Source organism: Pleurodeles waltl, chromosome 4_2 (genome assembly GCF_031143425.1).
Source record: "Pleurodeles waltl isolate 20211129_DDA chromosome 4_2, aPleWal1.hap1.20221129, whole genome shotgun sequence".
Taxonomy (NCBI): Eukaryota; Metazoa; Chordata; class Amphibia; order Caudata; family Salamandridae; genus Pleurodeles; species Pleurodeles waltl.
In genome coordinates this window covers 285,679,303-285,693,793 of record NC_090443.1, presented here as the reverse complement: position 1 = coordinate 285,693,793, position 14,491 = coordinate 285,679,303, and the positions used below count along the sequence as shown (strand labels likewise).

Below are 14,491 nucleotides of genomic sequence, written 5' to 3'. Positions count from 1 at the left end.
ATCACACAGGGAACACGTACATATAGGCCACAAACTTATGAGCACTGGGGTCCTGGCTAGCAGGGTCCCAGTGACACATAACAAACATACTGAAAACATCGGGTTTTCACTATGATCACTGGGCCATGGCTAGCAGGATCCCAGTGAGACAGTGAAAACACCCTGACATATACTCACAAACAGGCCAAAAGTGGGGGTAACAAGGCTAGAAAGAGGCTACTTTCTCACAGAATGTCAGTGGCCTGGGGGCATAGAATTAAAAGGGGGGGGATGCAGGGAGATGGAATTCCTATCACCCAACGCCCGGGACATATTGTTTGGGGTCAAGGGCAACAAGTTTTCATGTTTATTTTGTCCTTGGGACAAATAGGCCCAACCCCCTACAGCACAAACCCTTTGGCTGGCAGTTTACAGAGAAGGGAACTGTCTGCAGTTGAGGTGATATGTGTGTCCATCTGTTAATGCTGTTCCAACTTTTATTTATGGTTCATTAATGAAAAGCCTTCATTATTAGAGTGAGCGCTGTAAACGTTTTAAGGTCACACTGCACTACTGACAGTGGTTCTTATAAAAAAAAAAGTAGTATTGAGACGTTTTAAAAGTTTAACAATATGAGGCTAAGTAAAATGCTCCCAGAATGCTCTCTGATTAGATGCAAATGTTTGCAGAAGCTTGTATGGAAGAGTGATGATTCTTTGCTTTCAAACTGAAATGTTCAGAAAAAGATGCAAGTAGGAAAAAAATGTTTCGCTACTAGGTGCTATTTCTTTGATGCGTCATTTAGTAAAATGTGTTGATGAATGTTAGTATTTCGAAAAAATATTTCTAATGGAAAATCTTTGTGACCATTTTCAACAAGATTATGGGACTAAAGAAGCACTAGCAAAGCCAATTGATCCAACATTTTTTTGTGAGTCTTTGGTTTCATCATTGTGTGTTTTGTTTTGACATGGCTTTTGTACCACTTTTTGCTGGGACTGGGTCGAGAGCCCCGACGAACAGAAGTCACTCCGTAATAAGCTTGCCACACTCTCAAAAAGAGGGAGTAATGAGAGATCGGAAATTTTCAGCTGTGCTCCAGCCCTGATACTGCCGTCATTTTGTCAGTTGTGTATGTGGGATCCAGTGTAGGGGGGGGTCTCACGATTCAAATAATTCGATCAACAGCTACAGTGCTTGTTTGTATGTTGTTGGATCTACAATAAAACATTTTTTTTAAAGAATCAACAAGGGCATAGCATGCAATATAATGCACCATGCCTTAGAGATGTAAATCCTGCTGTTGGGGGTAACTTATATATATTGCACACAGTTAGGGGACAGGGCACACAAGCTGTGTGCCATGTCGTGTTTTTACTTTTAGCTGCACCAAGGCTCAGAGCCTGCAATGGCAGTCTGCATGTGCCAGGTGAAGGTTCCCGGAAGGTGGCACAAAACATGCTGCTGCCCTTGGCGACCCTCTTTGGTACTCATGCCTAGGTACCAGGGGTACCATTTACTAGGCACTTAGAGGGAGGCCAAGTGTTTTACCAATTGGGGAACAATTGCACACTTTTAGGGAAAGAGATCTGGCACTGGGGACCTGGTTAGCAGGAACCCAGTGCACTTTCATTTAAAATTGCATCAATTACCTGGCAAAAAGTAGGGGTGACCATGTCAAAAAGGGGCACTTTCCTAATGCTTTCGGGAGCTGATGGGTTGGAGAACTCTCTGATGATGTTGAATAGCTATTTGCTGTGGTTGGCACTGGCCTCAGTGCGGTTGGCGAGGGTGCTCTTTTTTGTCCTTTTCAGGAGTTGGTAGTATTGGTTGAATGATGTTTTATAGGATGCCCGGTCTGTGATGTCCTTGCTTGAACGCCATCTTCTTTCTAGTTGCTTGCAGTTGCGTTTTGTAGTTCTTAGTTTCGTGGTATACCAGCTGGCCTGTTTGGAGGGCATCTTTGGTCTTGACGGCTTGATGGGGGCTACTCTGTGGGTGATCCTGGCGGAGACGTTTTGAGAGCTTGTTCTAGGTTGGTTGAGGTGTCCTGGTGGTAGAAGTTGACAGTGTTGGTCTATTGGCTCTCTGATACTTTGTTCAAGCTTCAGTAAGGGGTGCTGGGCGGTTTGGTGGTGGTGCTGGGGGACCTGTGATGGTGAAGTGGACGATGGAGTGGTCTGTCCAGGTGAGTTCAGTGATGTGGCTATACTTGAATGTCGCTGGCTGTGAAGTTGGGGTTGAGTGTGTGTTCTGCTTTGTACATCGTGTTGGTGACTCCTTGAGTGAGGCCGAGAGTGTTCATGCTTTCAAGGATGTTGGCAGTGTTGGTGTTGTCAGGTTTCTGAGGAAGATGTAGTGCTTGGAGTCGATGGCGAGTGGTGTAATGAAAACAGGGATCGCGTGGCAGAAGATGGGGTCCTTGGGGTCTGTAGGGGAGCGTGCCTCTGATGGTGGTTTTGCGTTGGTGTGAAGTTGAAAGTTGAGGTGCTCCATGATTGGGGTGATATTGTATGCTGTGATGGTGCAGTGTATGGCTTCCTTGCGGATGATGGCGATTCTGCCTCCATGTTTGTCGACGTGGCCTCAGTATATTATCTTGTAGCTGTTGGGCACCGATGCAGGTTTGAGCCAGGTTTTGGTGAAGAAGATGACTTTGGGGGTGAGGGAGAAGATGGTGATCTCAGTGGTGTGCTTGCAGAGGTATTGTGCTTTAAGTAGGAGGCAGTGGACATGATCTGGGGTGGAACTGGTCGGCGTGGTAGTGGTTGACATGTGATCAGTTCCCCAGGGATGCAGGCGAAGAGGCAGTGCCGATAGGTGGAAGGTCCTTCTGTAGATTGTGGCGAGATGCTGCAGCAGTTGTTCTTGCAGGTTCGAGGGCACACAGCTCGGAGGCAGTGTAGCATTGTGTGAGTGGGGAACCAGGGTTCCTGGTGCTGGGCAATACGTAGGTCCTGGGAGGAAGGAGGGGTGCTTGGAGGTGGGAAGCAGGCGAAAAATGGCAGGAAGAGCAAGCGCCAGTGTGGGAAGTGGCGTAGAAAGCCGAAAACAGAAAAACAACCAAACAGGTGAAAACAGCAATTTAAAAACCGAGAGTACAGTAGGGCTAAAGAGATACAAAGGTAAACCGCAGGAGAAACACAGATTAGTGGCTAGATACAGAGTTAAAGTGCAGGACACAATGTTACAAACAAGAATACAAATTTTACAGCAGAAAATGCAAAGTACAGCGGATGCCATGACGATAATAGCAATTTAAAGCAAGCTATGAAAACTAAAACTATAACAACTGTGGAAAAAAATGTGGAACGATGAGTAAAATCAATAACAGCAGTGAAAAAATAAGGAACAGCAACAAAAAAATGAGGAATAATCAGGCAGCGTGGGAGAGCAAATGCAGCAGAAGGGGGGAATGTCCATCAAGGCGCACCCTTTCTCTTTCAATAATCTGAGAACAGCCTTAGTTGAAGGACGTACTCTCTGCAGATTTTCAGATGACGCCTGCTGCCCCAGACTTGCATGGGACATGGCAACCCAATAGTTAATATGGGGGCCCTGCCTTTCAGTACATTTACACGGTTTTAAGAGCTTGTAATGCAGCATATCTACTTAACGAGCTAGCAAGGACTGTGGGTTATTTTTTTACCATTTTTCTTATTACAATGGAGTAGACATCAGGATTATGAGACAGTCTGTAGTACTCCTAGCGACATGTACAGTTTTTAAGGCTCTCTTGATGCCTGTCCCTCACCAGGGGAGAGTAGACATTGGAGCTACACAGTGCCACTAAAATGCTAACGGGACGAGTATCTTAAAGTTGCTCTTTGACACGTATAATATTCAAAATGGTAATGGTAAACCTTGAAGTCAAGTGTGTTATATCATGAGCCCCACCAGTGGGTCAACGCACACAAAGGTTTAGGCCATTATACCAACAATGAATTGTGACGTAAATGGTCAACGCGTCTCTTCCAATTTCTTTTCTCTTTGTTTTAATTTATCTCTCCCAGCTCCTAAATGACATTTCGATTACTAGAATTTCATCTATGGAAAGAAGGTGTCTTGTCCTATTTAGCAGCTGTGAGTTGTTTGACAGCTGATAAAATATATTGTGATCCATATTCAATCATTGTTCGAAAAGTGCATTGTAGTACTCCGTCTCAGTCCTAGCACTTCAATAGCCAGATCTGCCGGAACATGGTATACCAGCGAGTTTTTAATAGGACTCAGTACCTTCTTCCAGAACATTTGCATTTGTAGTCGTGGACATGATTACCACACTTGTAACACATCACCTCCCTTCCACTCTATCTCCAACTTTGATCCGTTCTTTTCTGGTGCTGCATGTATTGGAGTTTCTTGGGGTAAGATACCAGTTATACAGCATCTTGCATATAATTCAGACCCTGCTTCCGAGGTTGTTGTATAAATAATAAAAGTAGAATTTGAAGTCTATCAAAATTCGTGCGTGTGTGGTTTTTTGACGAGTGAATACAAAAATAGGTGTAGGGGCACAGTACTTATTATTAACTTAGGAAGTGCAGTAGCACGGGAATCAAATGAAATTAAAACAAACCTAATAGTTCAGCATAAACGTGCAACATTACAGAGGTATACATTTTAAACCAGTTTCACAGGAATAATCTGTTCAGGGAATATAATTGACGTTTCAACCCCTTAATATCTCAACTGTGGTGTGGGGTCGTCATCGGGGCCAAAGTTGGAGCTCATGCAAGTTGTCCCAGTTCGATGCACGTAGTGGTAGTGCTGTCAGGGGCAGCGGGTATACACGTTTCCATGAAAGACTTAAAGTGTGACTAGAAGCATAACATCTCTGAGCTACAGTGACACTTCTGGGGCAATGGTTACAAAAAAAGGGCAAATGTATCTCCGATTCTTGCTGCAAAGCCTCCTTATATATAGTTCTGGATGTGCTGGTGAGTGTGAGGTGTACACGGACCCATAGGGCAGCTTTTAGCCTTGCATGTCTGCATAGGGTTTTTACCACTGCTCCGAGCGTGGGCTATCAGGCCTCGGACAAAAGAGTAACAATATATTGTGACCTCCACCTACATTGCAATCTTTACAATAAAACAGGGTCTATTTGTGGAACTTGTTCCTGGGGCCTTAGAGGACAGGAAGTGGCCTGACGAACTAATAAGTGAGTTGTTTGCTGTGCCAGTCCTCAGTTGAAGGGAGCTGGACACTCCCTGCCCTCTAATACATTGTGCGTTATCCACCTGGAAGAGTGCCTCTTTGTGCCTCATGGCGGGGACTCCAGCAAGGAGGAAGTGGCCTGACACAATATTAGGCCAGTCACACACTGTGTCGGACATGAAGTCCCTGTATGCACTGCGGTTCTCCCTGGTAAGAATGGTCCCTCCTTCCCCCATGGAAGACCTGGAACCACAACCCGGTGACCAGTGAGGGGAAGGTGATCCATGAAGATGAGCTGCCTCCTCTCTGCCACGGAAGAGCACCTTCTTTGGCCAGAGATTGTGACCCCTGTAGACGGGGCAGAAGTACTATGCAAGCAGATTTTGAGTTGGTCGGTGCCCTCCATACTACCTCAGATGGTGTTGCGCAGTTAGCTTGGTGCAAAACCAGCACGCAAGAATGAAGCCTCTACCTTTCTGTTTTAAATCACATAATTAAGGCATGCGATGTTAATGAGCCGAGTCCAGGCGTAGGGCATACACTTAAATTTTATAAAAAAAATCAAAGAAGACCTAGTGCACTGCTCCCCACTCCGCCATGTGCAATCTGTGGATTAAAAAAAAAACAACAACAAAAAAAAACACTTGAAAAACACGTACATCAAACCACCATTTGCGGGCGCCAGCCTGAGTGTTAGAAATGGGGTTCCTTAGGGTAGGCCCCTCAGGCAGGCAGGAGCTGCCACTCTAGTCAGGGCAAGGGAGCTCCACACCCAAGTTAACCCCTGCTCACCCCCTTGGTAGCTTGGCACGAGCAGTCCTACTTATCCCAGAGGCAATGTGTATAATGCCGCTATAAATACACCACAAAGGAAACTCTGCAAAAAGTTATATAAAAATATACTGTATTGAATAAATCATTATTAGGCCAAAAATTACACGAATCAGTAGTACTCTGCAACTCAGGCAGTTGTCAGATTGTCACATAGATCACTAGTACCCTGCTAGAGAGCAGTTGTCAGATCATCGCAAAGATTACTAATCCTCTGCTAAACAAGTAGTTTTCAGGTCATCATTATGACCAAGAATGCACATAGAGTGAACCAGTCCCTTACTTCCGTAGTCATATAAAACCTTATCACGCATGCCAATACAAGGCACAAGCACATGAAAGATCCTTCATCACATACCTCTTAGGGACATCTGTCTCTAAAATCGCCCGTATAAACACACAGGGCCGGTGCACATGCACCTCGACTACACAATAGCAGTAAATACCTCAGGGAAAGCATTAGCAGGATCGGGACCTCCGATGAGGATTCCTCCCTGTCCTGGCCGTAAGTCTAGGAAGCCAAGGCTCCCTTGCACAGATATACTTCCACGTAGGCCGCAGGAGCCCCTGTGTGCTTACTACTGCGATTACAATAATCAACAGGCTGGGCAGGCACGGGACCTCAGTCAAAGCTTCTCTTCCAGTCTTGCCAGCTGTATGTTTCTGCTGCCAAGAATAAACAGAGGGGCTTACCCTCAGTAGGGACCGGAAAGGGGGGACCTTCCCTTGGCTCCCGGTACACGATTCCAGAGGGGGTGAGCTGCCCATGAACACTTGATGTAGCTCGTCGCAGCGGCCCACTCTGAGACTCTTTGTCTTCGGCCCAGCTCCAGATCCTCCGGGCCCACAGGGGAGACAGAGGCACCACGCTCTTCTTCCCTCAGCCCCTCTACCGGCAACCTACTCTCCTGGCTGTGGCACTGTCTCCTCATCAGAGGCACACACAAAGGCACAAGGGGCAGCTGAGTGGAGCTAGGCCGTCCCTGCGGCTCTATCTCAGTCCGTAAGTACCCGCTGGTCCCCCCGTGGCACCAAGGAATGAGCGCTATGTCCACGTTCGACAGGAGGCTGCCGGCGGGCTCTCCTGTGCTTCTCCTGCGTCGGAAATGAGGGGGGAGAGCACAACCACAGTGATAGGGGGCGCTCCCTGCTCCTGCAGCAGACTAAAAAATGAAGCTCTCTATACGCGCTGTTTCAGATGGGCATTAATCGCTCTTCACGTGCTGGGACAGCGCAGAAAGGAGCACTTTATTCGTGCCCACCTCTTCCCATAAAAAGAAAACCGCGCTAGAGAAACATAAATGCAGGGAGAAAGGGGGGACACTACCCATTCCCTGGAGACAGCTGAGGGGCACAAGGCTGCAGGGCCCAGGCAAGAAGACCAGCACAAAGGTCCTGATGGAAGTAGTGGCTGTTCTTCCCAAGGCGGTTCCTGGTGAGTCCTTCCAGCAGCATCTTGTGTCCCAGGTCCATACAATATCACAGTGTTTCCGTGTGTCTCAATTGGGACCAAGTCAGGGAACAGGCTGGCACCAGGGCAACAAGCAGAAGAGCAATCTAGACAAGTTCTTTGGGCCTCACAGTAGACACCAGGCAGCAGGGCAGCAAAAGAAGAACAGTCCAGATGAGTCCTTTGCACAGTCCAGCAGTCCCTCTGGCAGAGGTTCGGTCCCAGTTCCAAATGTACGCTGCCCATGAGGAGGCAAGATCTCTGCTTATACTCAAAAATGCCTTTGTTCAGGGGGTAACTTCAAAGGAGTCCTTTTAAGTCACGGATAACAGCCTTTCAACCCAGCCCTGTCTCCAGACAACAGTAGGGGGTAATCAATCCATTGTGTGAGTGCAGGACACAGCCCATTCACATGTAAGGTGTGTACGTCACACTCTATCTCCAGCACAGGAAGACTATAATTCCGCAGGTGCCTCTTCTGTCCCACCCAGCCCTTCTTGTGTTATGGCTGTCTGCAAAGTAAGCACCAAGTGGAGCTTTCGTCCTGACGTGGATTGGAGTCAGGCTTCAAAGCGCAAGAGATAATAAGCACAGAGAGATGCCCACTTTCTAAAAGTGGCATTTTTACAATAGTAATAAAAAATCAACCTACACCGGTAAGCAGCATTTCTCACTACCATTCCAACCATATTCACCATGCCCACGCTGCTCCTCATAGATCAGAAGATACCACTTAGACATATGCATGGACATTTCCTAATGCAGCCCTATGAGAGGCGGCACTCACAGCATTGAGAAACCAAATAGGCTGTTTGTCACTACCAGGACGTACAACACAATGAAGGTACATGCCCTACCTTTCACCTACACAGCACCCTGCCCATAGGGCTAGCTAGGGTCTACCCTAGGATTAATTTAGGTGTAGTTAAAAAGGAGTTTAGGCCTTGGCAAGTAGTTTGACTTGCCAAGTCAGTGTGCAGGTAAACTGCACACGCAAGCCCTGTGGTGCAGGTCTGACACAGGTTTGAAAGGCTACTTCTGTATGTGGTGCAAGGTGCACTGCAGGCCCACTAGTATCATTTAATTTACAGGCCCTGGGTATTTCAGATGCCACTGTACCAGAGACCTACAAGTAAATTAAATGAGCCAAACAGGTGTAAGCCAATCATGCCAAGTTTTAGCAGGGGGAGCACATGCACTTAAGCACTGATTAGTAGTGGTAAAGTGCCCAGACTCCTAAAGCCAAAAAAAAGAGGGTCTGAAAAGCAGGAGGAGAAAGGCAAAAGGTTTGGGTATTACCCTGCAGAAAGGGCAATTTCCAAAAGTGAGGCAGTTGAACCTAGGCGCCCGGGCGAACCTCGGTTCAAGGGCAGGCCCGTTATGCTTCTGTCAGCGACAGGAAGGGGTAGGACCCCCCCCCCCGTGGCACTGCATTAGGGATTTACCAGTTTGGTAAGATCGATATGACTTTTTTGGGGGTTCTTTAAGAAACTTTGTAAACTGGCTGCTCGTGTAACGGTTTTAACGCTGAGAAAAAGTGCTTTGTTTGACCTTTTTTTACTACCCTTGTTGGCTCGCTGAAACTGCTCGTCGTCTTGTCTCTCCTTTTGCTGGAGGATTGTTTGCCTCTGTAAGACATGGGAAAGCATAAAACAACAGCGGTTGCTTCTGGGAGTACTGCGACTACCCTTGACTGGCTTCTGCAGGAAGCAGTCAGGATGATCTCTAAAAGGATCTAGCTGGCGGACCGCAGTCTCTTTCATTGCCCCCAAATTGTCATGCAAGCCTTACTTAATCTATGAGAGGAAGAACCCAAATAATGACGCTAATGATCCTATCGCCCCAATTAAGAAAACTTCAGCGGCAGTTGCATTCTGTTCTCCTGTATTTACAGCTTCCCAGGGGGAGGAGCAAATGTGCACAGGGTTAGTAAGAGATTTGAGGGCCAGGCTGAGAAAAGAAAGAGACCTACAGTAAGCTCTAAATCCAAGAGACTCTGGATTACAACTCCAACCCCAGCGCCTTTAAAGGAGCAGGCTGATAGGGATGTCCTCGTCCGGGGCTTTGATGCTCTTGTCCGTGACCTTAAGGCCTCTAGAGCGGATCTCATATCGAGCAAGTTTGAACATATGTATGCCCGTTTAGGGGTTATTGAGGCTAAATTAGGTAATGTTGTCAACTCTCTACCTTCATACTTTGGATTCTGCAGGTCCTGGGGTGAGGTGCCATCGGCTGAGCCCTCCTTACCTCCAGTATTTTGCAAATAATCGTTCAATGGGTGTAAAAGACAATAAGAATAATAACAATAGCAAGAAGGGAACCAAGTCGTCAGCCAACCCTGGCTGAGATGAGATTGCTGAAAGTACTGACATTTCTAAATCCATGGAGAAAGATGATCACTTTCATCAACTTCCACCCGACTGCACCCTATATATCCTGGTTTAAAAATCTGTTCCAACTGTTTCTCCCTCAACCCATGAAGATTTTGTGAGCCTGAAAAATAAAGTAATCTGCTGGCTCAAAAGTAAGACTGGTTGGTCTCTTGATTTCTCATCTGACATCCAGATGGTCAGAAGAACACTGTGGATTGGTTTTAGTTGAATGGAATCAAACGGAAGACTGTGTTTATAGCGACTTTTAGGTTCCCTAGGATGGTGAAATCATTTTTAGACTTCTTTGAAAATCTGTTTTATTCACCAGGCTCTATTCAGGTGTTACCACTGGGTTATTTTTTATAGACAATCAGTTATCTCTAGAGTATATAATGGCGAAACCAATTGTTAAAATATTTTACACAGATACAGCATAGCGACCCATGACTCTTTTGAACCATTGGCTTCTTTAGAAGATATTGACTAATGCCACTCTTCTTTGATCCCTGTCAATAAAAAATTAGAGTCCTCATCTGTGAACAATGACACTGTTAAGGCAGCAGCTATTGGAGGCCTACATAGTTCTCAGTACTATCATCTTCAAATTGATCCCCGCAACTCTTAACCTTCTATTTTGGATGCAGCTCTGTTAGATAAGCCCTCAACAAACCCCGGCATGAGTGTGATAAGTATTGTCTCCTGGAATATTGCCAGAGCCTGGTTGAAACTGTCAAACCCGGACTAGGTTGGTTTTATAAATGCTCACAATATTAATTGTTGGATGATGGAGGATTTTCATAGTGATGGGTATCATGCCTTTTATCGACCTGCAATACCTTCTAAGGCGAGTAGATTGAGAGGAGGCCTTGCTAGTCTTTTCTCTGTTAATTGACCCTATTCTCCCCATTTTGGTCACCCTTTTATCTTTTTCTGTTGACTGTGATATTCTCTCAATTAACTTTTATTACACTATTTTCACCCAGTTGACAAGGAACATAATCAACCAACTGGATGATTATTTAGTGTGTTCTTTTTTTTTTTTTTTTTTTTTCTTTTTTCAACAACTACTGATCATGTTGTCTAAATTATATGGGTCAGTGACTTTACTATTGCTACTTGTATGTGTTCCGATACTTAGGTTTGCGCTTTTCAATTATAAATGTGAAAGTGCAACACATTTTGTCCATACACTCTATGATGAGGCCTTGAATGAATTACTCTTGAAATATATCCTGGTCGTCAGAGCTGATATTTGTGGCTTCAAAGACCCTGTGTTCCAACTTTTACAGGAGGCCATGCTGGGAGTACCATAGACCATATACTTTTATCTTCTGAATTATCTTGTTTTTAAATGATTTTGTGGTTGCGACACTTGCATAAGCGACCATAATTCGTTTGTGATTACCCTGGGTTTCCTTATTAAAATCCCTAAATCTAAAAGATCAGATAATATGACTTTTTCTAAGAATAAGGGAGTGCAACGAAATAGGAACAGGGTTGACCCAGTGGCCTTCGAACAAGCTATAGCTGGAATTGCTTGAGCTACTATCATGGTGCACTTGATAGTCGGTTCAAGTATTGAAGAGATCCAATCAGAGTTTGCAGATATTTGTAGGTCTATCTCAAATGGTCGTACATCTCCTGCAACTGCTAGAGTGACAGCACCATATGATGGTTTGATACAGCCTGTTTTGCTGCTCATGGGAAATTGATGGGGGGGTCAGTGAAGAGGAATCCTCAAATCGCCTGCAATGTCAAGAATGTCAGGAAGGAATATAAGCAGATCCTAGAAGTAAGAAAAGTGGAAATTAGAGCAAAAGCTTGGGAAGATCTGGAAATGGGAGGTAGACTTAAGGATAGCTCCAAATTCTGGGAGTGGTCAACAGGCCTTTCTTCAAGAAAACAGACACACCTAGTATTGATAATCTCATTCCAGTGGACGCCTGGGTGCCCCATTTTACACACATTTTCACCCACAAAGAAACGTACAAGATGGATGGGTTTAGTTGTTGTCTGGCCAATAAACCTCGCAAACTTCACAATTTGATTGAAGTTCACGAGGTAATTGCAGCAATGAATAAATGCACTCCAGGTTAAGGCCCTGGGTCCGGATGGTGTCCCAGCTGACATCTTTAAATTTAACATCTACATGTGGGCTCCACCACTTACAAATGCTTTTAGATCAGTTGTTCTGGGACCTATTCCAGATTCCTGGAGGTATGCCACTATAGCCCTGAAATTTAAGAAAAGGGACCGCTCCAAGCCAAGCTGATACCGGCCCATTTCCCTCAGTGAATCTAGTGCCAAAATTATTGGATGTGTTTTATAGTCCCACCTTGATGAGTGGGCCCTGGCCAATAATACTTTGACAGATGTCCAATCTGGATTTAGGCCTGGTATAGGTAGTATTGAACAATGCCTAAACCTCTACCTAATTGTGGTGAAATGTGTCAAAGTGCAAAAGAGTTCTGTGCAGTTGGCTTTCACTGATTTGTCAAGAGCTCTGACTTGGTCAGCCGTTCCAAGCTAAGGGATCAAATGGCAAAAACGGGGGTAGAGACTGAACCTTTAACACTTATTAGCCAGTTACAGCAAGACATAGATACGGTTCAGTATGGCCCTTTGGGAGAGCGGTCACCCCAACTTTGCTGCATGCGGGGAGTTAGGCAGGGGTGTATTTTGGCAACCTTTGTTTATATAAATAAATGGGATAAACAACTACTTGCCCAAAAGCGAGAAGGATGTCCCCCGCATGGGGGATAAGCTTATCCCCATCCTATTCTGTGCAGAGGATACGGTGCTAAATGCCCACCCAACAGATGATCTTCAGATTCTTTTGGACTTGTGTTTAGCATATATGAATGATTTAGACCTCAAAGTAAAGTATACTAAATCCTATATTTTGACATGCTGTCCACCTGGTACAAAGTCCAATTGCTTTAACATGGGTGGAGTGTAATTTACCAAAGGTGAAGGGCTTAAAATATTTAGGGATTCCTTTCACTCAAACCCTTAGTTGGTCTTCACCACTAACATCCGGACTCCAGTCACTGAACAGGAACATTGATGCGATCTTTAAATCTGCCAAAAAGCATAAACAATAGCAGAGATGTTGAGTCTCTATAGGAGCAAGTGCTTAGCGGTGGGAACGTATGGGATGGCCAGTGGGGTTATAACAATGTTGATATTCTTCAAAGAGCAGAAAATCGTTTTAACCGCAGATCTCTGCACCTACCAGGAGGCACCGCCTCCCTAATATACCATGAAGAACTAGGATTAACATTTTTAGAAGACCTGATTGGTGTGGCCCACTTATTGCTTTGGGTTAAAATATGGAGCACATTGGAAGCTGGTTTAACCAGAACATGTTTTGCTGACTGCCTGCCATTTGATCCGTCAGACTGCGTATTGTGGATTTCATACTTGAAAGGCTCATTACAAAAATTAGGTTTTACCAAGTTATTTGAAAGCCCCTGCATTATTGGGCCCAAACATAAGTTATGCATCAGAGAGTACCGTAGCAACATTCCTATGGAAGTGGCCCAGGCTAAGGAATCAGTTGTTAAATATGCAACATCTAATGTAACTTGTGGTACCGAGCCGTATCTAGGTTGGATTGTCAGCCCCACTCATTGCCACTGGCTAACTCTTGTGAGAATGAGTACGCTGCACCGTAAGTTTGTTTTTCCCTTGTCAGAGTTATGGCACTCCGTTCTCCCGCCCTGTGTGTGTAATATTGCCACGCAATGCACAGGTCACTTTATGCTGCTTCGTACCCTGTAGTCTGAACCCAGATGTTCTTTCCTGGTTCCTGTTTTGCGCAGCATGAGTCTGAGGCATCACAATGAGGGCTTAATATTCTTGCAATGCTTGGGAATCCCTACAATTTGACATGCCATTTTAAATTATATAAGATCCGGCTTTCCTCTTAGGAAAAGATATGAATCTTAGCTGTCCACCTTGGGTGATATTGCCTTGTATTCTGGTGTTTTGGATTAGGTTTTCCTATTTTTTTTATCTGTGGAATTGTTGGAAGCCTGGGCAGGCCCAGGCAGGGGGAAGCACGCAGCCGGTGCGTGCATTGAAGAAGGGAGGTAGTGGCAGTGGAATTCCCTGCACCGCTGTGGACCAGATCCAGCCCCCGGTGCCCTGCGGAGCCAGTGACGGGCCCCAGCATGTGCAGATCTACCAAACCCTAGGAAATAGCTGTACTTTCTGTACTAAGAGTGTAGCTCAAGAGCCGGATGTCGGTCCCCGTGTTTTACCGCGGATAGCTCTACCATCTGTAACTTGTAGGCCGGCGCTAGCAGCCACATCCTTGTTCTCCAAGCAGTATCTCAGCTGTCTTTCATACGTCCTTCACCTGAGGCACATCTCTGCCCCTTTAAGATATGTGTAATCCGTGGGATAGCTCTGCCATCTCTGTAGAGTGTTTATAGCTCGAAGTTTAGCTCGGCTGCATGGAACCTCTTTACAATCCAAGGGAAAGCTCTGCGTTCTGAGAATGCAAGACCTATTAAACCTAATGGACATGTCTGCTCTCGGGGCCTCTATTATGTGTGTGCCTCCAGCTATAGTTTTGTTGTCGGTGCCTGCAAGATCTGTGTACCGTGGGGTGTAGCATTGCTGCCGAGGCTGTCTGAACTGTTAAAGCTAAGGGGTCAATCTGCTGTCTGAGCATATGTAATCTATGTGCCTC

The 14,491-nt window shown here is 45.5% G+C and overlaps 1 protein-coding gene across 4 annotated transcripts in view; it reads left to right on the top strand.

The window, feature by feature from the left end:
- Window positions 1–14,491, top strand: part of MRTFA (myocardin related transcription factor A) — a 231,153-nt gene that overhangs the window by 30,234 nt on the left and 186,428 nt on the right. The gene's annotated exons all lie outside the window — the stretch shown is intronic.